The sequence below is a fragment of the Taudactylus pleione genome, unplaced genomic scaffold, assembly GCF_031769625.1.
Source record: "Taudactylus pleione unplaced genomic scaffold, aTauple2 ptg000278l, whole genome shotgun sequence".
NCBI lineage: Eukaryota > Metazoa > Chordata > Amphibia > Anura > Myobatrachidae > Taudactylus > Taudactylus pleione.
In genome coordinates this window covers 3,992,294-4,015,603 of record NW_028284680.1, presented here as the reverse complement: position 1 = coordinate 4,015,603, position 23,310 = coordinate 3,992,294, and the positions used below count along the sequence as shown (strand labels likewise).

The following is a 23,310-nucleotide window of genomic DNA, read 5'->3' as shown; positions in this document are numbered from 1 at the left end:
TGTGTACACCCGCAGCTCTGGAGTGCCCTATAGACGGATGTAACTACTGTCCAGGTACTGATCAGGTGATGTGTACACCTGCAGCTCAGTAGCGCCCTATAGACGTATGTAACTACTGTCCAGGTACTGATCAGGTGATGTGTACACCTGCAGCTCAGGAGTGCTCTATAGACAGATGTAACTACTGTCCAGGTACTGATCCGGTGATGTGTACACCCGCAGCTCAGGAGCGCCCTATAGACAGATGTAACTACTGTCCAGGTACTGATCAGGTGATGTGTACACCCACAGCTCAGGAGTGCTCTGTAGATGGATCTAACTACTTTCCAGGTACTGATCAGGTGATGTGTACACCCGCAGCTCAGGAGCGCCCTATAGACGGATGTAACTACTGTCCAGGTACTGATCAGGTAATGTGTACACACACAGCTCATGAGTACTCTGTAGATGGATCTAACTACTGTCCACGTACTGATCAGGTGATGTGTACACCCGCAGCTCTGGAGTGCCCTATAGAGGGATGTAACTACTGTCCACGTACTGATCAGGTGATGTGTACACCCGCAGCTCTGGAGTGCCCTATAGACGGATGTAACTACTGTCCAGGTACTGATCAGGTGATGTGTACACCCGCAGCTCAGGAGTGCCCTATAGAGGGATGTAACTACTGTCCAGGTACTGATCAGGTGATGTGTACACCCGCAGCTCAGGAGTGCTCTATAGACGGATGTAACTACTGTCCGGTTATTGATCAGGTGATGTGTACACCCACAGCTCAGGAGTGCCCTATAGACGGATGTACCTACTGTCCAGGTACTGATCAGGTGATGTGTACACCCGCAGCTCAGGAGTGCCCTATAGAGGGATGTAACTACTGTCCAGGTACTGATCAGGTGATGTGTACACCTGCAGCTCAGGAGTGCCCTATAGACGGATGTACCTACTGTCCAGGTACTGATCAGGTGATGTGTACACCCGCAGCTCAGGAGTGCCCTATAGAGGGATGTAACTACTGTCCAGATACTGATCAGATGATGTGTACACCCGCAGCTCAGGCTTCCTCTGTAGATGGATCTAACTACTGTCCAGGTACTGATCAGGTGATGTGTACACCCGCAGCTCAGGAGCGCCCTATAGACGGATGTAACTACTGTCCAGTTACTGATCAGGTGATGTGTACACCCGCAGCTCAGGAGTGCCCTATAGACGGATGTAACTACTGTCCAGGTACTGATCAGGTGATGTGTACACCCGCAGCTCTGGAGTGCTCTATAGACGGATGTAACTACTGTCCAGGCACTGATCAGGTGATGTGTACACCCGCAGCTCTGTAGTGCTCTGAAGATGGATCTAACTACTGTCCAGGTACTGATCAGGTGTTGTGTACACCCGCAGCTCAGGAGTGCTCTGAAGATGGATCTAACTACTGTCCAGGTACTGATCAGGTGATGTGTACACCCGCAGCTCAGTAGTGCTCTGAAGATGGATCTAACTACTGTCCAGGTACTGATCAGGTGATGTGTACACCCGCAGCTCAGTAGCGCCCTATAGACAGATGTTACTACTGTCCAGGTACTGATCAGGTGATGTGTACACCCGCAGCTCTGGAGTGCCCTATAGACGGATGTAACTACTGTGCAGGTACTGATCAGGTGATGTGTACACCCGCAGCTCAGGAGTGCCCTATAGAGGGATGTAACTACTGTCCAGGTACTGATCAGGTGATGTGTACACCCGCAGCTCAGTAGCGCCCTATAGACAGATGTTACTACTGTCCAGGTACCGATCAAGTGATGTGTACACCCGCAGCTCTGGAGTGCCCTATAGACGAATGTAACTACTGTCCAGGTACTGATCAGGTGATGTGTACACCTGCAGCTCTGGAGTGCCCTATAGACGGATGTAACTACTGTCCACGTACTGATCAGGTGATATGTACACCCGCAGCTCTGGAGTGCCCTATAGACGGATGTAACTACTGTCCTGGTACTGATCAGGTGACGTGTACCCCCGCAGCTCTGGAGTGCTCTGAAGATGGATCTAACTACTGTCCAGGTTCTGATCAGGTGATGTGTACACCCGCAGCTCAGTAGTGCTCTGTAGATGGATCTAACTACTCTCCAGGTACTGATCAGGTGATGTGTACACACACAGCTCTGGAGTGCCCTATAGACGGATGTAACTACTGTCCACGTACTGATCAGGTGATGTGTACACCCGCAGCTCTGGAGTGCCCTATAGACGGATGTAACTACTGTCCAGGTACTGATCAGGTGATGTGTACACCTGCAGCTCAGTAGCGCCCTATAGACGTATGTAACTACTGTCCAGGTACTGATCAGGTGATGTGTACACCTGCAGCTCAGGAGTGCTCTATAGACAGATGTAACTACTGTCCAGGTACTGATCCGGTGATGTGTACACCCGCAGCTCAGGAGCGCCCTATAGACAGATGTAACTACTGTCCAGGTACTGATCAGGTGATGTGTACACCCACAGCTCAGGAGTGCTCTGTAGATGGATCTAACTACTTTCCAGGTACTGATCAGGTGATGTGTACACCCGCAGCTCAGGAGCGCCCTATAGACGGATGTAACTACTGTCCAGGTACTGATCAGGTAATGTGTACACACACAGCTCAGGAGTACTCTGTAGATGGATCTAACTACTGTCCACGTACTGATCAGGTGATGTGTACACCCGCAGCTTTGGAGTGCCCTATAGACGGATGTAACTACTGTCCACGTACTGATCAGGTGATGTGTACACCCGCAGCTCTGGAGGGCCCTATAGACGGATGTAACTACTGTCCAGGTACTGATCAGGTGATGTGTACACCCGCAGCTCAGGAGTGCCCTATAGAGGGATGTAACTACTGTCCAGGTACTGATCAGGTGATGTGTACACCCGCAGCTCAGGAGTGCTCTATAGACGGATGTAACTACTGTCCGGTTATTGATCAGGTGATGTGTACACCCACAGCTCAGGAGTGCCCTATAGACGGATGTACCTACTGTCCAGGTACTGATCAGGTGATGTGTACACCCGCAGCTCAGGAGCGCCCTATAGACTGATGTAACTACTGTCCAGGTACTGATCAGGTGATGTGTACACCCGCAGCTCTGGAGTGCCCTATAGACGGATGTAACTACTGTCCAGGTACTGATCAGGTGATGTGTACACCCGCAGCTCAGGAGTGCCCTATAGACGGATGTAACTACTGTCCAGGTACTGATCAGGTGATGTGTACACCTGCAGCTCAGGAATGCCCTATAGATGGATGTACCTACTGTCCAGGTACTGATCAGGTGATGTGTACACCTGCAGCTCAGGAGTGCCCTATAGACGGATGTACCTACTGTCCAGGTACTGATCAGGTGATGTGTACACCCGCAGCTCAGGAGTGCCCTATAGAGGGATGTAACTACTGTCCAGGTACTGATCAGGTGATGTGTACACCCGCAGCTCAGGAGTGCCCTATAGAGGGATGTACCTACTGTCCAGGTACTGATCAGGTGATGTGTACACCCGCAGCTCAGGAGTGCCCTATAGAGGGATGTAACTACTGTCCAGATACTGATCAGGTGATGTGTACACCCGCAGCTCAGGAGTGCCCTATAGAGGGATGTAACTACTGTCCAGGTACTGATCAGGTGATGTGTACACCTGCAGCTCAGTAGCGCCCTATAGAGGGATGTAACTACTGTCCAGGTACTGATCAGGTGATGTGTACACCCACAGCTCAGGAGTGCCCTATAGACGGATGTACCTACTGTCCAGGTACTGATCAGGTGATGTGTACACCCGCAGCTCAGGAGCGCCCTATAGACTGATGTAACTACTGTCCAGGTACTGATCAGGTGATGTGTACACCCGCAGCTCTGGAGTGCCCTATAGACGGTTGTAACTACTGTCCAGGTACTGATCAGGTGATGTGTACACCCGCAGCTCAGGAGTGCCCTATAGACGGATGTAACTACTGTCCAGGTACTGATCAGGTGATGTGTACACCTGCAGCTCAGGAGCGCCCTATAGAGGGATGTAACTACTGTCCAGGTACTGATCAGGTGATATGTACACCCGCAGCTCAGTAGCACTCTATAGAGGGATGTAACTACTGTCCAGGTACTGATCAGGTGAAGAAGCATCTTTTGAAGAAAGAAATTGGACACAGAGATGATAGACAGTCTTACATGCAAACAGTGGGAGTCAGTCACAGGTGAATTTCTGAAACATTTACTAAAAACAGTATATCCCATTGCAGTCTGTTACAGGGATCCAGATGGCATCAATACGAAAGCTTTGTGTTCATCTCTAGGTGCTTGGTACACAATACAGAAACAGTGCACGTAGTACATCTGTACACAGGAACAGTGTGAAGCCGTGAAGCCAACATTGCAGAGGGTTTCCTACTCTTCTGATGGGTCAACTGCACAGTACAAGCACAGGAAAACTTCTCCAGCCAGCCCATAGCAACCAATCAGATGTTTTCTATTAGCAGACACATGACAGTGAGAATCTGATAGGTTGCTGTGATACACATTCATTTTTCCAAATCACTGTCTTGTCAATGCATGCAAGGCCAGGTCCCTACCGACTCCAGAGCCCGCAGCTGCCTGCTTCACATTTGTCAAACAATTCACACTGATGGGGACATTTAGTAAACTATATGAGATAAAAACAAGTTACAGTCGAGTTGCCAGTGCCGGAATCCCGACACCAGTCAGAATTCCGGCGGTAAGTATTGGTGTTAGGGGGAGGGTTAGGCTTCGGAGGGAGGGGGATGGGGGGGAGGGTTTGGGGCTGGCTGCGGGGGGGATGGAGGGGAGGGTTTGGGGCTAGCTGCAGGGGGGGGGGAGTTAGATTTAGGCTACGGGGAGAAAGGGTTAGGGGTTGGTAAATGGTTAAGTTACTTACCGACAGGTGATCCTAACCCTGTTGGTATGCCGGCTTCGGGATTCTGACCGCCGGAATGCTGAGCGCCAGCATCCCATACCCAGCCCATGAAAATATATAGTAAATAGTTGTAGTCACCTGCAATGTCCATTTGGTATAGAAAGTGCAAATAAACATTGTGAAACCTACTGTAAAGACGTAATTACATATTGTTTAAGTTGATGTGTAATAACCCGAACAGTATACAGGTGCAGGTTCTTCTGTCCCCAATTTTTGGGATGTAGGGTTTTCCCGATTAGGAGATATTGGGGTAGATGTACGACTCCCAGAAGCGGTATCAGCGCACGTTATGTGCGCTGATACCGCTTCTCCCCGATATATTATCGGGGGTCTATACGCCCCTGTCATTATCGGCGCTGCTATGTACAAGATAGCAGCGCCGAGCGGCAGGGCCATGTACGAACGGTCATACCGCATGACCGTTCGGCCGGCTGTAGCTGTGGTTATCGACAGCTACAGCCTGGAGCTAGCCTATACCCACAGCAGGTACAGCGCTGTCCCTGCTGCGGCGGCTGTCGGCTCCAGGGCTCCACGCGGGGATCTCTCAATACTTGCGAGATCCCGCGCATGCTCAGTGGAGCCGGCCGGGACAGAGACACAGCGCATCAGCACTAGGCTGATGCGCTGCTGTGTCTAGTGGGTAACGCTGGAGGGGGGAGTTAACGCTCCCCCTCTCCGGCCGATGAGATGTTCTTACATCTCATCGGTAGTGCTTCCTGCTTCGCCTCGGTAAAGAGGCAAAGTGGGAAGCATTGTGTTCTAAATGACAGAATGGGGTAGATGTATGATAGCAGCACGTTAAGTGCAGCTATCATACATCTACCCCATTCTGTCATTTAGAACACAATGCTTAAAATAGAGTAAATTTAATTTAAAATTACCCATGTATGTATGTATGTATGTATGTGTGTGTGTGTGTGTGTGTGTTCTTGTTTGTGTATATGTATGTTTGTGTTTGTGTGTGTTTATGTATTTATATGTGTATATGTATGTGTGTGTTTGTATGTATGTGTTTGTATATATGTATGTATTTGTGTATATGTATGTATATATGTTTGTGTATATTTATGTGTTTGTATATATGTATGTGTATATGTATATATGTTTGTGTATATTTATATATGTTTGTATATATGTATGTATGTGTTTATGTATGTGTATATGTATATATGTATGTGTTTGTGTATATGTATATGTGTGTATATATGTGTGTTTGTGTATATATGTATGTGTATATGTATGTGTTGGTGTATATGTGTGTGTTTGTGTGTATATGTATGTGTGTGTATGTATGTGTGTGTATAGAACTGTCACAACTATAGTTCAGCCGTCACACTGTTAGCAAAAGGTTGCCAGCCTCTGTTGTACAGTACTTAGTGATGTGGTATTGGATTGTATTATAATGTATATTATTGTACTGCACTGTACAGTACTTAGTGATGTGGCATGGGATTGTATTATAATGTATATTATTGCACTGTACAGTACTTAGTGATGTGGCATGGGATTGTATTATAATGTATATTATTGCACTGTACAGTACTTAGTGATATGGCATGGGATTGTATTATAATGTATATTATTGCACTGTACAGTACTTAGTGATGTGGCATGGGATTGTATTATAATGTATATTATTGTACTGTACAGTTTTCCTGTGAATGTAGATGGTTATTTGTGAGTCTCGGTTTGTGGTTGTTGTGCTGAGTGCACAATAACACTTGCATATGGCGCACACAAACAAATGGAAGGAATTACATGGATTTCACCCATTACTGACATAATGATAGATGTGTCCTCTACATGAAATCACATTCAGTCTGTCTAGTGCACAGACTTCTATCAAATGGTTGTTTTCCTATTATTTGCAGCCAGTGACAGCTGTGTAATGAGAGCGCACACGCTCTGCCTATCAGTGTGAAGTGTAATATTAGATGTACCCGTCTTTCTTATTGTTAATGTCAAGTGGTAATATGATCACTTCTGTGCTATGAATAATGACCGGTTTTATGCTCTGTGCTATTCGCTAATGTCATTGCCAGCATACCAGGACCAGGGAATTTTCCTGCTGCTCATAATGTTATCACAAGCTCGGCTCCTAAACCCTGTATCTCAGACAGGTCATTCTGCCACTTATAGGTTGTGTTCTCACTACAATAATTCAGCTGGGAGAATGATTTGCTTCATTTGCTAAATTATCTTTACTACTTCTATATTGTCCCTCATGTGGCTGAATCTTCATCTATCTGTCATTTGCCTCTTACTACCTCTTACCTGCATAATGTGTATCCAGTGCCCTGTATCTGCCACTCTGTCCTGCCCGGTGCCGTGGCGCCCACACTCGCCATTCCTATATCGGCTGACCATGTACCTTCCTCTCTCATTGCTTCCTTCTCCTTCTGTGCCCTGACATTTAATGATCATCAAGAAACTTACAGAATTATCCTTTATATGTTACAATGAAAGACTGCTGACCTCTAGTTCCACTATCTGATTATAGATGTATGTAGCATTAGTATCTTGCAGTGCATTTTTGTATTGATACATGTATATCAATGTTTGATTCTATCAGTTTATTTACCTGTTCATAAAATTTTATATAACTTTTTTTCTCCCTCAGGTGTGAAGAGAACATTTGTGATGCTTTGATCAAGCGGGGAGTGCACATTGCGCTACAGATAGGTAATCCTTTTTTTATTTATTTTTTATTAGTCTTTGTTTTGTACCTGGAGACGAACCCATTGCCTGTCAGCGCCAGAACTTGCTGGGGAAAGTATTCAGTCGCAAAACGCTATTGGAATGTCAATAAATTGGATGTGTAGCTCGGAGTTGTACTATAGATCAGGGGTTCCCAACCATGGTTCTCAAGGCACACTAATGCTGGCCACACACACAGCGATATTTTACCTGATCTGGCCGATTCCGACATATTGGAACGACAGCTCGTGTAAGATATGGCCAAATCCTGAGTAAATCGTGAGTCCCCACTCACGATGCGATGCGCGTCCCAGCTGGACGCACATCGCATCGTCAGATCTGCCGTGCAGTAGGGCAGATCTGACAATCTAGGAAGCGATGCACTGTGACAGTCTGTAGCAGGAGAGATCGTATGAAGATTGGACACCAAATTGTGTGCAGATCGTGTGCAGAGCTGCCGGGGAGAGTTATTATTATTATCATTTATTTATATGGCGCCACAAGTGTTCTGCAGCTCCTTACAAAGTACATAAACAAATAAGTAACCAGCGACTTACAATATAATACAAAGCAGGACATGGACATGTATAATAAACATTGCTATATTAGCGACCTTTACGCCCACATAAGCAGCCGAGTGTTGGTTGCCCTATTGGGGAGTAAGAGAGTTTCAAGGGAAATCGTACACATCGGCTGATCGTGTGCAGATCGCCATGTATGTGGCCACCTTAACAGTCCAGGTTTTAGGGATAGCCATACTTGAGCACAAGTGACTTAGGTCCTCATTCAGAGCCGTTCGCTATTTGCGTTCGTTCAAAAACAAGGGGTGGCTATGCAAATGATCCGTTCGCACATTGCAGTCTGTTCACACCTCTAAGTCTGAACGAGCGAGCAAAACATACGCTCGTTTATTTGATAAAAATGCCCCCTGGCCGCTCGCACCATGTCCGCTATTTATTAGATTAATCGAGTACATATTATTATATATATATTGCGTACAAATGATTTTCGGCCGCACTGACTGGTTCGCGCATGCGTACTAAAAACCGTACGCATGCGCAGATGTGCGAACTTCGCTCGGAACGAGCGTACTGCCGCTAGCGAGTGGCTCTGAATGAGGGCCTTAATTAGTTCCTCAGTTATATTGCTTTAACCATCTGTGCACAATCATGGATATCACTAAAACCAGGACTGCTAGTGTCCCTTGAGGCCCGAGGTTGGGAATCACTGCTATAGATGGTAGTTGGTCCTCCTGTCGTGCATTAGTTCTGCGGAGACAACACTGCAATCTACAGGTGCACCTCGGTATGTGGGGAGGCAGAAACTTAGGAAATGCGCCACATGAAAAGTCCAACTTCACTTTTCTTCTAAGTGCAACAATAAGTCCCAAAATGCATCCCATTACCAGCATAGGACAAGACCCCCCCCTCTCCGCAGTCCCTAAATGCAGAAATCAGATCCTTTTGGTGTCTGACCTATTCCACACAGTACAGAGGGCCTGATTCAGATCCGGACGCTCTGACAGAGCGCTCGCTCTGAATCAGGGCCGGCCCTCTGGATTTGCAGAACGGCCTCCTGGCCGCTCGCATAGCTATGGGTGACCACCCACAGCTATGTGGTAGGGTCTCGTTGCCGCAAGCCCAAGAGTGCTTTCGGCTCAAACAGAGCCGAGAGCACTCCCTCTGACATCACATATGATGTCAGTGGGGCCGGCCCCAGACGGCAGGCGTTCCCATGGGAACGCCTCCGTCTGGGCAGCCACGCCCCTGGCCCGCCCACCAAAGGGGGCGTGCTGTCACTCAACATCGACAGCATGCCCCCTTTGGTACGAGACCCGGAGCGACTGTTTGCCCGTCGCCATCCGGGTCTTGCGCACGCGCACTGGGCCACCTTCGACCCGCTTGCGAGCACATAGCGCTTGCGAGCGTGTCTGAATCAGGCCCAGAATGCCAAATGGTATATCAGCATTTTTGGCTCTGCAGATGGAGATCCCTCCTTTGCTGTGTGCGCATCCCTGTGTGCAGCAAGTGCTGGCCTGCCGTGGTGCTGCTGTGTACAGTATGTGTGTGTGCAGCTAGTGCTGGCCTGCCGTGGTGCTGCTGTGTACAGTATGTGTGTGCATCTAGTGCTGGCCTGCCGTGGTGCTGCTGTGTACAGTATGTGTGTGTGAAGCTAGTGCTGGCCTGCCGTGGTGCTGCTGTGTACAGTATGTGTGTGTGCAGCTAGTGCTGGCCTGCCGTGGTGCTGCTGTGTACAGTATGTGTGTGTGCAGCAAGTGCTGGCCTGCCGTGGTGCTGCTGTGTACAGTATGTGTGTGTGCAGCAAGTGCTGGCCTGCCGTGGTGCTGCTGTGTACAGTATGTGTGTGTGCAGCTAGTGCTGGCCTGCCGTGGTGCTGCTGTGTACAATATGTGTGTGTGCTGCTAGTGCTGGCCTGCCGTGGTGCTGCTGTGTACAGTATGTGTGTGTGCAGCAAGTGCTGGCCTGCCGTGGTGCTGCTGTGTACAGTATGTGTGTGTGCAGCTAGTGCTGGCCTGCCGTGGTGCTGCTGTGTACAGTATGTGTGTGTGCAGCTAGTGCTGGCCTGCCGTGGTGCTGCTGTGTACAGTATGTGTGTGTGCAGCAAGTGCTGGCCTGCCGTGGTGCTGCTGTGTACAGTATGTGTGTGTGCAGCTAGTGCTGGCCTGCCGTGGTGCTGCTGTGTACAGTATGTGTGTGTGCAGCTAGTGCTGGCCTGCCGTGGTGCTGCTGTGTACAGTATGTGTGTGTGCAGCTAGTGCTGGCCTGCCGTGGTGCTGCTGTGTACAGTATGTGTGTGTGCAGCTAGTGCTGGCCTGCCGTGGTGCTGCTGTGTGCAGTATGTGTGTGTGCAGCTAGTGCTGGCCTGCCGTGGTGCTGCTGTGTACAGTATGTGTGTGTGCAGCTAGTGCTGGCCTGCCGTGGTGCTGCTGTGTACAGTATGTGTGTGTGCAGCTAGTGCTGGCCTGCCGTGGTGCTGCTGTGTACAGTATGTGTGTGTGCAGCTAGTGCTGGCCTGCCGTGGTGCTGCTGTGTACAGTATGTGTGTGTGCAGCTAGTCCTGGCCTGCCGTGGTGCTGCTGTGTACAATATGTGTGTGTGCAGCTAGTGCTGGCCTGCCGTGGTGCTGCTGTGTGCAATATGTGTGTGCAGCAAGTGCTGGCCTGCCGTGGTGCTGCTGTGTACAGTATGTGTGTGTGCAGCTAGTGCTGGCCTGCCGTGGTGCTGCTGTGTACAGTATGTGTGTGTGCAGCTAGTGCTGGCCTGCCGTGGTGCTGCTGTGTACAGTATGTGTGTGTGCAGCTAGTGCTGGCCTGCCGTGGTGCTGCTGTGTACAGTATGTGTGTGTGCAGCAAGTGCTGGCCTGCCGTGGTGCTGCTGTGTACAGTATGTGTGTGTGCAGCTAGTGCTGGCCTGCCGTGGTGCTGCTGTGTACAGTATGTGTGTGTGCAGCTAGTGCTGGCCTGCCGTGGTGCTGCTGTGTACAGTATGTGTGTGTGCAGCTAGTGCTGGCCTGCCGTGGTGCTGCTGTGTACAGTATGTGTGTGTGCAGCTAGTGCTGGCCTGCCGTGGTGCTGCTGTGCACAATATGTGTGTGTGCAGCTAGTGCTGGCCTGCCGTGGTGCTGCTGTGTGCAATATGTGTGTGCAGCAAGTGCTGGCCTGCCGTGGTGCTGCTGTGTACAGTATGTGTGTGTGCAGCTAGTGCTGGCCTGCCGTGGTGCTGCTGTGTACAGTATGTGTGTGTGCAGCTAGTGCTGGCCTGCCGTGGTGCTGCTGTGTACAGTATGTGTGTGTGCAGCTAGTGCTGGCCTGACGTGGTGCTGCTGTGTACAGTATGTGTGTGTGCAGCTAGTGCTGGCCTGCCGTGGTGCTGCTGTGTACAGTATGTGTGTGTGGAACAACTAAACGCTATGTATTCAGCAGGATCACAGTACAATCATCTTTATATTAATGCATAGTGATTTCATGCAGAGACCATAGTGTATATTATCATGTGGAAAGAGGGTCCACCCATACATGCTGTAGTGGGGTCGTCGCGTGTCAGTTAGCCGGAGGGTTACTATCCTAAGCCGGAGGGTAAAGTCATCGCAGGATATACTGACCTGCTACACGGGTTTGGTATGTTTTATCGTAGTCATTTATAGAGACACCACAATGTCTGCACGTACAACATTTATATATTTATTTATTACCAGTTATTTATATAGCGCACACATTCCGCAGCGTGTTACAGAGACTATTTGGCCATTCACAGCAGTGTGTCAGCATGTTCTGTATGTGGACTTGGTACGGTTTTCTCGGCAGTGCAGATTAATAGGCAATGCTTGGTAAACATACAGTATAAAGCATTATCCCATATTGATAACTTGGTTTGGCAACCCCTGTCCCCTGTCTGTGGGATCTAATTATCCGAGACATTAGAGTGTTACCCCCCATATCGTAGACCCTGTCAGGTGATTGCGTCATGCTGCTTCCAGTGATAGATTGTTACTCTGGAATAGAATATATTTTGCATTTATTAATAGATAATGGATGTAAATTTGTATTGCTGAAGGAATTTGTTGTATATCATGGAGTGAGTGGGCCCCGCTCTGAGAGCCCCGGTACTCTTCTTTTACAACAACATTGTTTCATTGTTACTACTTGTGAATCACGTTGTTGAGGAATGGATGTACTGTGGGTGTATTTTATTCCTTTTCGTGTGTCCTATTGTCCCTTGAAGGCTCATTCACACATGGTAAATTGGGAAGGATGGCATACATTTTTGTCATACGCTTTTAACTTGTTTTCCATACGCTTTTCATGTGCTCTTATCAATACTATCTATTGTACTGTCTATAGTAGTGAGTATTATACTAGGTAAATTATCACTACTGCTCCCATCAGATGCTCTTTTATTGCTTGCCACAGCACAGCTTAGAGTTTTCTAAGTTCTACAACGTTATATGCAAATTCAACATGATAGAAAACCATTGTACCATTACCACTGATTTGTATTACAGTATCTCCAATGCAACCTTCATGTGTCTATTAACGCTTGTACAGCACTGACAGTGGATAGGTATGACCGTGCCCTGAAGGGGGGACTGTAAGCCTGTAAGCTCCATGAGTGGGAGATGAGCCAGACTATTTGCATGCAGGATAGAGCATTAATATTGATGTGCTGCAGGTAATGTATCTCAGCAGCATATAAATACCATTACAGTGTAATTAGTCAGGCTGAGCCCTGATTGAGGAAAACTTTGTTACCATCTTCCACTGTCAGTCAATCCACCAAACCAGGAGCCGTCCTCATTCCAGGAGATTGTTTACTTTCAATCAGAACTGCTTCTCCCCGGTATAATGACACCGTATAGGCTCCGGGACGCAGTGTACATTACTGACCATTCACAAAGCGCGCTCACACTTTGTACCGTACCACTGCCATTAGGCACGCTTAATCTCTGCTCTGTGCCCTCACACTTTGGGCCTAATTCAGACCCGCTCGTGAGCGCTGAGCACTCGCAAGCGGGTCGATGTCGGCCCAGTGCGCCTGCGCACGACGGAGGCGGGTCCGTCGTGCGCATTCGCGAGACCCGGATAGCGACAGGCAAACCGTCGCTCCGGGTCTCGCACTAAAGGGGGCGTGCTGTCGATGTTGAGTGACAACACACCCCTTTGGTGGGCGTGCCTGCCCAGATGGAGGCGTTCCCATGGGAACGCCTACCGTCTGAGGATGGCCCCCCTGACATGTCAGTGGGAGTGCTTTCAGCTCTGATATTGCCAAAAGCACTACAGGGCTTGCAGCAACGAGACCCTACCACAAGGGTCTCATCGCAAGCCCGATGGTCACGATGGTCTTGACCATCGCGACCATCATCCTGGCCGCTCGCTATAGCTGTGGGTGGTCACCCACAGCTATACGAGCGACCAAGAGGCCTCTCTAAAATTAAGAAGGACGGCCCTGATTCAGAGCGAGCACTCTGCCAGAGCGTCCGGCTCTGAATCAGGGCCTTTGTACCACTGCCATTATGCACGCTTAATCTCTGCTCTGTGCTCTCACCAGCTAGAAGTGCGCAGAGAAGTGGAAACATCTGAAGAGGCGCCCAGTGTGAGTGTCCTTTCAAGAGTGAAATATAACTTTTTATCCTAAAATACTGTGCTGCCTATTCTCCATTGTGGTATGATGGAACATGAGGGTGAGGTGCTATAGGCTCTGCCTTTACTACTTGTAGCACTCTTATGTTTTTAAAGATTTTTTATCACATTTCCTGTAGTGTCCTCTTCTCTGGAAGGCACAAAATATGACCTATTAAAGGCATAAGATGAGGCCCATCCTCTGTTGTATTACAGCAATCTCACGCTAGAAATTGAAATGTCATATTTGTGCTGCTCTGCTAGACTAGGTGCAACTGGTATGACCGTGTGCTCATCCTCACGTGCCGCCTTCTTGCTCCACAAATCTATGCATTGTCCTCCCTACTGTGTACAGACTGATCGATGCAGATGCTGTTATTCATACCACTACTCAATCTATAGCTAGGGTGCTTTATCATCATTTTGTTGATGTTTATGTTTCCCAGGCCCAATATACCCCTGCCATCTTTGTCACCTGCCAGTCGTATCTTTTTGGACTCCCCCACCTCCCTAGAAGAGATTGCGGATGCTATAAAATATTTTCTTAGTGGTAAGTCTCCTGGTGTAGACTGTGGGCCTGATTCAGAGCCGGACGCTATTTGCGCTCGCTTGTTCAGAAAAAGGGGGTGGCTATTCAAATGAACCATTCGCTGTTTGCTGTCTGTTCACGCCTCTAGGTCTGAACGAGCGAACAGAACTTGCGGTTGTTTTTTGGGAAACTACGCCCCCTGGCCGCTCGCATCCTACGTCATGTCCGCTATTTATTAGATTAATCTAACGTACATCGAGCAGGGTATGAGCTGCTCGCTATTCTTGTGGTTGGTGTTTGCTACCACAATTTTGCGAGCAGTTCTGGCTTAAAAAAAACCCAGTGACGTGGTCAATGACGCTGCTGTATTAATTATGCACACCCATAAAACGCCCGTTATGACCTTTAAGCACGCCTGCGATCGGGTCTCCACTCCCCGTTTTCAAGCACCTTCCCCTGTTACCACCCACATACGCCTCTTTCTCACTCAAATTATCAGGCATTCGCTATTTTGCGAGCACATGAATTTCGGCCGCACTGACTGGTTCGCGCATGCGTATAACGATCCGTACGCATGCGCAGTTGGGCAAACATCGCTCGGAGCGAACGAGCGCCCGCTTACGAGTGGCTCTGAATCAGGCCCTGTGTTCCTATTGAGCTTTAGAAGACCCATATCAGTGTGTGTGTTTTTTATGTTCCCTAAGTTGCTTGAGATGTATAATGAACTTTTTGCTGTTGGCTCTTGGTCTTCCTCTACTGTATGTCAGAGGCCCTAAAAGGGGTTCTACCAAAGCCCAGTAAGAATCTGGCTTATTCGGACTCCTATAGCCTTATGTCCTTGCTGTCCACTGACGACAAAATACTGCGGATTCATTTATATAAGGATATATATTTTGGAGTTTGTTCACTATGACCAAATTGACTTCATGTCCACTAATCGACTATTATCAGAAGTCTCTACTCCTATCTACATACAGTATATGCCGCCAAGGCGGTTGATTTTGTATAATAGTTGCTCTTGTGGGGTGTATTATCACAGTTTGGTATAGGTCCTGGTTTCATTGTATGGCTTAAGCTTTTGTATTCTCCGGCAGCACCAGTCTGTGTTATAAATCCTGGCTTTAACCTGGCTCGGAACTCCGGACGCTGAACACGGGTTGAAGCCAGGGTTTCAGTACTAAACCCCTTTCACACCTGGGTGATGGTCCCTTTTTTCCGGGTCATCACCCTTCACACTGGACCTGGGTCTCCTGTCTAAGGGCTATTTCACACACACCGGTTTTGTACTAATTTTAGTGAACTATGTAAATAGATGGGTCCTTTCAGATGGGACGGACCAGGGGCATTTTAAGAGAGGAGGGGGCCCAAACGGAGGCTGCACACGGGCCCCCTCATCTCTGTCAGCGCACTGATCATGGTAGATTCTGGCTTCATGCCAGAATCTACTACGCATGCGCGGGTCTTCGGGAAAATGGCGCCCGCGCCTATTTTCCAGAGGACATCCTTTTTCTGCACAGGTCACTGGGAAAATGTCCGCCGCCATTTTCCCAGTGATCTTTTGCTGCTCTGCAGCGCCGGTTCGGCGCTGCGTAGCAGTACATCGCAATCTGTGGAGAGGTAAGTATTATTAACTATGGGTACATGGTGTGCGGTGTGGGCCCCCCTAGTCCCAGGGGCCTGTGTGCACAGCACACCTTGCACCCATTATAAAGATGCATATGGCATGGTCGCCATGTTACAGCTGGTAATATTTACTGACAAGGACGGCTGCCATCCATGGTTTCAGTGGTAGCCGTAACAGTTGACGCTTGGAGATGATGTCATCAAGCAGGGACAGCTCAAGGCCCGTTGGACGGGTGCAATGCAGGCGCACCACGGAGCTGACTAAGTAAGACTCCTGGACACATTCCCTGGACTGGACCACCTCCACCATAATGGTTCTGCAGCGGGCTAAGCTGTATATCATATATACAACATCAGGGTCATATCCTGAAGTTCCACACGGTGTATATTCCTTTAACCAGTGCAGGATAGAACCTTTGTTCCTGTGCTTCGTTTCCATCATCGCAGGTGGGACGAGTTTAGCAGCTATATACGTTGCGGCAGAAGCAGATTGCCGCCCTCAGCCCACCATTTGTAGACAGACCGTGACGGTCTGATCAGCTGCAGGGGCTGGGGCACAGCAGCATCTGTCACTCTTCCCGTTTGCAATGACTCGCAGCAGCAAATTAGCTAATATGTCTGAAGATAATCCGCAAAACTCGTGTGTGTCTCATGTTGGCTTTGGGATTCCTGATGCTTATTATACTTGTCACTGTGGATTACCAACCACGCTGTCGGGGCTATGGCATATAAGGCACTAATGACTGGCTGGGCATATGGGGCACTACTGTGGTCGGGGGCCGTATGGGGCACTACTGTGGTCGGGGCCATATGGGGCACTACTGTGGTCAGGGCATATGGGGCACTACTGTGGTCAGAGCCGTATGGGGCACTACTGTGGTCAGGGCATATGGGGCACTACTGTGGTCAGAGCCGTATGGGGCACTACTGTGGTCAGGGCATATGGAGCACTACTGTGGTCAGAGCCGTATGGGGCACTACTGTGGTCAGGGCATATGGAGCACTACCATGGGGGCATATGGGGAAGAGAAAGCCATTCTGCGGATGCTTCTTTTACACCCTACCACAACCGGGCTCTCTGTGCATGTTTGTGGGGCAGAGCAGTGCCACATGCCACATTTGGTTATAGTAGATTAGTGTGTAATATTTATGGCATAGAGGTGACGAGGATCCTCCAGGCAAATAGCCGCACAAAGCGCCCCAGAGGAGGGAACTATTGGAGGAAGAGTGGAAATAAGACTTTCTCCCCAATATTTACCATAGTACATACACCCCATGGTAGCTGACTATGCAGGATACATAGACTCTGAGGACTGTTACTATGTGTCACTGGCAGTGCCACGCTGGGTGCTGTCATGTTTGTGCTTTTGCTTATAGCAAACGATCACTTGGCAGCTTTTGTTTGACAAGTGCAGGTTGGATCTTACACTAATCTCTGTGCTGATCCGTTGTCTGTTAATTGGTAATGGCGATCCGTTTGTCACCTAAATTATTATAGATGGCATCTGAAACATGACAGTGATACCAAATGAATCTATAATTATACGCAGTGTATAATCCGCCCTAGAACAACCTACGTAATCATCACACTCCGTCTTCCAGAGACCCGAGGTCATATTCTGTATATAAAGAAATGATCGGGCTGCGGTGCCAGACCAGCTAAAAGTTTCTGTCGCACATTGTGCATGTACAGATACGCCCAGCTGCATCCTTTTTCCGTAGAGCATTCGCGTCGCCATAGGACTGAATGGATGCTCCATAGCATACAGTGATGCGTGCACACGTTTGTGGCGCGATCAGCCACAATGAACTTGGGCGCATCTGTATGTAACTTCTTTCATTATTGTAGGTGTACTGTACTTCCAAAAATTGCCTAAGGCTTCCAGATTGCTAGGTTGCCCCCTCCCCTATAAAAAGCCCTGGACTATGGCACACACCAGTGGCAGGGGCGCACAGTGGGCATGATCCTGGTCTGCCATCATTTTACTAGTAACGCTCAGCAAATCGCCTCCATACACTAGCAATTTACAGCCCCGATTGATCGCTGAAATTCAACATATTGGACAACCTGAATTAGGGACTCCGATTATTTTTTGATTGAAATCGGCAATCGGTGAACCCCATACATTGCCGTTTTTTTGGGGTGGGTAATCAGCTGCAAAACGCCAAATTGCCCCAGTTGATTGCAGATGTATAAGAGCCGTAACTGTGCATCTTGGTAAAGCAGTGTTGCCCTGAAGGGGGGGCAGACTTGCCAACTCTCCCGGAAGTTGCACGATGCTTCCAATTTTTCAGGTAGCCCACCGCTCCCCCGAAAGAGAAGGCAGATCTCCTGCATCCTGTCCATTTCCTAGTGACGTGGGCAGGATGGGGAGATTTTATGGGGAATTTGCAGGTCTGTAGGGAGCGAGCAGAGCTAAGTGAAGCAAATCTCGTCATTTAGCCCCACCCCCTCATCACAGACCCGCAAATCGTGGTCTTTTCCTGTAAAATAGGCGGGGCCTAATGATGCCTACAGTCTGACCTCGCCCTCCGAAGCTGATAGCAATGTCTCCTCTAGGGGCTACTCCCGGAGCGGATGATGGGAAAGTCAGTAAGTATGAGATGGGGCAGTGGTAGACTGTGCAGAGAGGTTTAGCTTTAGGGTGGACATGTCCGAACCATACTTAGCGACTTTGTATTAGTGCTTTCTGGGAGCAGCCTGGAGAGCTGCTTCTTCTGGCCGGTTCGTGGGGGAATAGAAACAAGTGATAGGCAGCGTTGATATTGAAAATGTACACAATTTAATATACATAAAAATTACACTAAATGCAATAAATGCAATATAAAAACCATAGAGATGGAATCATAGGAAAAATCAAAAGGTGACATGTGACACGGAGAGATAAAAACACATGATATTTAATCTCATGCAAACAGATGAACCCTGTAGGCACTAAATGCTGCTGCAATAGTATTGGAATGGACACCAATGAAACGTCATTCAAGGAGAGGGTAGGATGAAGTTTGTGAAAGAAATCCAATGGTATAGCAATAGTTTTCCCAGCTTAGACCAAGATGATTGCGGATCCAGAAATTAGCGATGGCATCACAGCCAGCGAAAATCCAACACAAGGGATGTTGCCTCTTAACAGTCAGTGCTGGAAACAATAAATAAAGGGCCTGATTCAGACCCACTCGCGAGCGGCTGTCCGCTCGCAAGTGGGTTGATGTTATGCACTGAGCATGCGCACGACGGAGGGAGCTCCGTCGTGCGCATGCGCCAGACGCGACGAGCGAAGGAAAGTCCTTCGCTCGTTGTGTCCGATCAAAGGGGGCGTGCTGTCAATGTTGATTGACAGCACGCCCCCTTTGGTGGGCGTGCCGGGGGCGTTCCCACGGGAACGCCTCCCGTCAGAAGCCGGCCCACTGACATCACTAGTGATGTCAGTGGGAGTGATTTTGGCTCTGATAGAGCCAAAATCACTCCGGAGCTTGCGGTTGAAAACCTCAACCGCAGGCTCCGGCTCGCAATTTCGATGGTCGCGATGGTCTCGACCATCGCGGCCATCACAAAGCACGCTCGTATAGCCTGTGGGTGGTGACCCACAGCTATACGAGCGTCCAGGAGGACGCTCCATGAAAATGAAGCCCGGCCCTCATTCAGAGCGTGCGTACGGCTCTGAATGAGGGCCAAAGTCCCAAATCCAATTTGGTAAATGTTGATGTCCAAATATTAAGTGGCGTTAGCCAGGGGAAAGCACCAACGCGTTTCACTGCACACAAGCAGCTTTTTCAAGTGTGTTTTTATCTCTCCGTGTCACATGTGACCTTTTGATGTTTCATATGATTCAATCTCTATGGTTTTTATATTGCATTTATTGCATTTAGTGTAATTTTTATGTATATTAAATTGTATACATTTTCAATATCAGCGCTGCCTATCACTTGTTTCTATTGCTCTATAGGAGGCTGACTACCTCCCTCTAGCAGCTGATTGGAAAACTGACACATGACAGCGTTTTCTACACTATAATATCTTTATAGTCAGGTTCGTGGGGGAGCCCGGCTTGCTGTAGTTAGACCCCGCCCCTGTCCCGGTCAAAGTCTGCGATTCGCGGGTCTGCGAGGGGATGTGTGGCTAAATGATGCAAATCAGCCCCACCCCTCCTCACGGACCAGCAAATTCCCCCGTAAATCTCCCTATCCTGCCCGCTTCACTAGGAAGTAGGCAGGATGCGGGAGATCTGCCTACACCTCCAGGGGTGCGGGGGACTACCCAAAAAAAAAAATTGCGTGCCACCCGCGACTTCCGAGAGTGTAGGCAAGTATGTTCCAAACTGGAATCTAAATTGCAGTGCAAAAAAAAAACCTGTCCAGCATTTATGGGCTACATGCATTAGCTGCCAGTATTACACCTGCATGCAAAGTAATACATGTATTTGCCCCCCTTGCACTGTACCATGGTTTGTCTATGTGCACAGTTACTTGTTTTTTGCTTTACTCCCACCGCAGTATGAGTGAAATGTTCCTCCCAGCATTCCCGGCAGACTCTTCCCTCAGGTCAGGACAGGGGCGGATTGGGTCTGAAAACCAGACCGGGAAATTAAAGGAAGCAGCGATGATGGGGGTGGAGTCTGTTGGGGGCGGGTCCTAGTAAAAGGGCAGCATACTGTCTTCACAAAAGATGTTTTATATATATATATATATATAATATATATATTTGCGTGTGTGTGTGTAAAACACTGCAATACAGTACTGTATATATTAATATGTATATTATATATAATAAATATGATATATATATACATATATATGTGTGCATATTTAAAGATGAAAAGTTTATATATATATATATATATATATATCATTACCTTTCGTATTTTGACGATATCTGGCAGGCCGCATCCCTCCTCTGTTCGGGCTGGTCACTGCTCGGCTGGCTGGCAGGCACTGTGCTGCAGTCGGTGCCTGTAACTGTCTGGTCACTGTGGCCAAGCTGGAGGTGGGCCGCGGCCATTTTTTTTAACTTTCTCTATGGTTCTGCACATACGCAGAAGCTCTACATCTGCCCGATCTCCGATCGCGGCAGCGGGACGGGGGAGCGGAGGACCGGGGAGGGGTGAACCATTGAAGGGCAGGCTGGGCAGACGCTGTCCACCAAAGGGACTGGCCCAGCAGGAACCGGCCCGGTGTCCCGGCAGCCCAATCTGCCCCTGGGTCAGGACTATCCTGGCTGTACCAGAGCAGTTGGGAAGTATAGTGCCCACTAAATACATGGCAGATATAACCCAATTACAGATTTATATCACCAAAGATCATTTCATACAGTTATGAGCAAGTAATGTATGGGACATATATGTTTAATGCATAAGCGGAAGCCCTCTTTCCATCTCTATGGTCTCACACCTTCCACACTTCTTGTTCTGGGAAGTCTCTATTATTATTAATAATATCTAGTGTAACATCTGGGGCAGCACAGATGGTGTAATGGTAGCATTACTGCCTCACAGCACTGAGGTCATGGGTTCTATTCCCACTACAGCCCTAACTTTGTGGAGTTTGTATATTCTCCCTGTGCTTGCGTGGGTTTCCTCCGGATGCTCCGGTTTCCTCCCACACTTCAAAAATATACTGGTAGGTTAATTGGCTCCACACAAAATTAACCCCTAGTGTGTATGTTTGCCAGCATGTGGTAGGGAATATAGATTGTAAACTCCACTGAGGCAGGGATAGATGTGAATGGTAAGATATTCTCTGTAAAGCGCTGCGGAATATGTGTGCGCTATATAAATAACTGGTAATAAATAATAAAATCTAGTGTTGCTGTGTTTTATGATCTTCAGCTGTTAGGCCTAAGTATTTTACGTTAATGCTATGCATACAGATGTGTCCTCGTACACTATTGCTACAGTCGCGCCAAATGTTCCCTCTCTGCACCCCAGGTCCGGTGCGACTCTGCTTGCGCCAAGTCTCTCTCTCACCCAAAAATGTGTCTGTTGCAACACGATGCAACTAGGATGGACCAGGCGACTGTACATTTGTTATGTGTATATCTGTGTGCGATTGAGTGGGAATCTGTGTAAGTGCTACGATGCAGAGACTGCGGCTTTTTTTTTTTCCAGGCCACAGATATACACGTGTCACATATCATTTGTATTAGCGCTGTCTCGTGGTTGCATTGGGCTGCGACGAAGATGCAATTTCGGGCAAAAAAAAGAAGCTCGGCGCAAGCAGAGTTGCATTGGACATGGCAGCTTACTCGCGCCAGGCGTCTCGCATAACATGGCGTATTGCGGCTAGCTAGGGCACATCTGTACATTTTGATGATCTTGATCCAGTGGTAATAACCTGAGCCCAGGAGATGGGCATATAGCCAGCCCTATAGAGCTCATTGGGACCAATCACTGGGATATTAGTAATGATACTTTAGTGGATGCAATTGCTGGTGACGTCTATTTTATAATCTTCTGTAATCTCTGAGATTGGAATAGTGTTATAACAAATGCTTAGCATTGGATTAGCACATTTAGGTACATTTGTGTTGTAAATATTAGTGAAGTCACTGAAATGGGGAACATCTCCCCCCGGGGCGCTGCGGCCCCTACAGACCCGACATCTCGCTGATCTTTCCAAAGCAATTTTCTTCTTAAGCAGCAAGCGAGTGTTTTGTGGAAAGCCTCCCCTGCAGCTGTGGAAAGGATTTCATTCCTTTAGCCGTTTACTATTTTTGATAGGGCTGTTAACGGCTTGATTTAGGGATCAGCTGCGTAATAAATCGTTTCATATTTTGGGCCTTTTTCTTTTTTTCTGATCTTACCCCTGAGGTTTAGAGCGGTGTTAGAGACATGTCAGCACCGTGGCCCACAGCCCTCCGTCATGTCAAAGCTTTGCCTAATCCCTCGCCCACCCAGAGCCGGCTGCTACCAGCACAACCAAGTACCTGTTTGTGATATGAAACACACCCGCCATAATAATACATTCCAGATGTGTATGATTCCCATAACCAGAGCTGCGCTCTTACCCCAATATCTCCTCCACTTTACTCTTACAAGTATTTCCCTGATTTAATATATTCTGGGTTTATTTTACTCTCAAACTGTTTCTTCTTATTATTATTAAAGCTTGAATTTACAACATTTTCCAGGGTACACAAATTGTGCTGGAGAGAGCAAGAAAGAGCCTTACGTTCTGCGGGCATGCAAATTATTAAGGAGACTTTCAGTATTTCTCCTTCATCCACTAGGGACACTGGAGTCTCAGTACAGTGGGGTAGCGTTCCCGCTAGGCTGTTTTAGCGGGGCGCGGTGCCCTGCCCTCTTTCTGGAAGCCAAAAAGCGCCCTGCCCTCCAGAAGGAGGGCAAAAAGCGCCCTGCCCTAACAGCCTGCG

The 23,310-nt window shown here is 48.3% G+C and overlaps 1 protein-coding gene across 10 annotated transcripts in view; it reads left to right on the top strand.

Moving 5' to 3' along the window:
* PKNOX2 (PBX/knotted 1 homeobox 2) overlaps positions 1–23,310 on the top strand; it is a 500,974-nt gene that overhangs the window by 222,730 nt on the left and 254,934 nt on the right. For all 10 annotated transcript variants that reach the window (XM_088481784.1, XM_088481789.1, XM_088481785.1 and 7 more), the window contains one exon: positions 7,577–7,638. The gene's annotated coding sequence lies outside the window, so the exon portion shown is untranslated. The remainder of the gene's footprint in view (positions 1–7,576; positions 7,639–23,310) is intronic.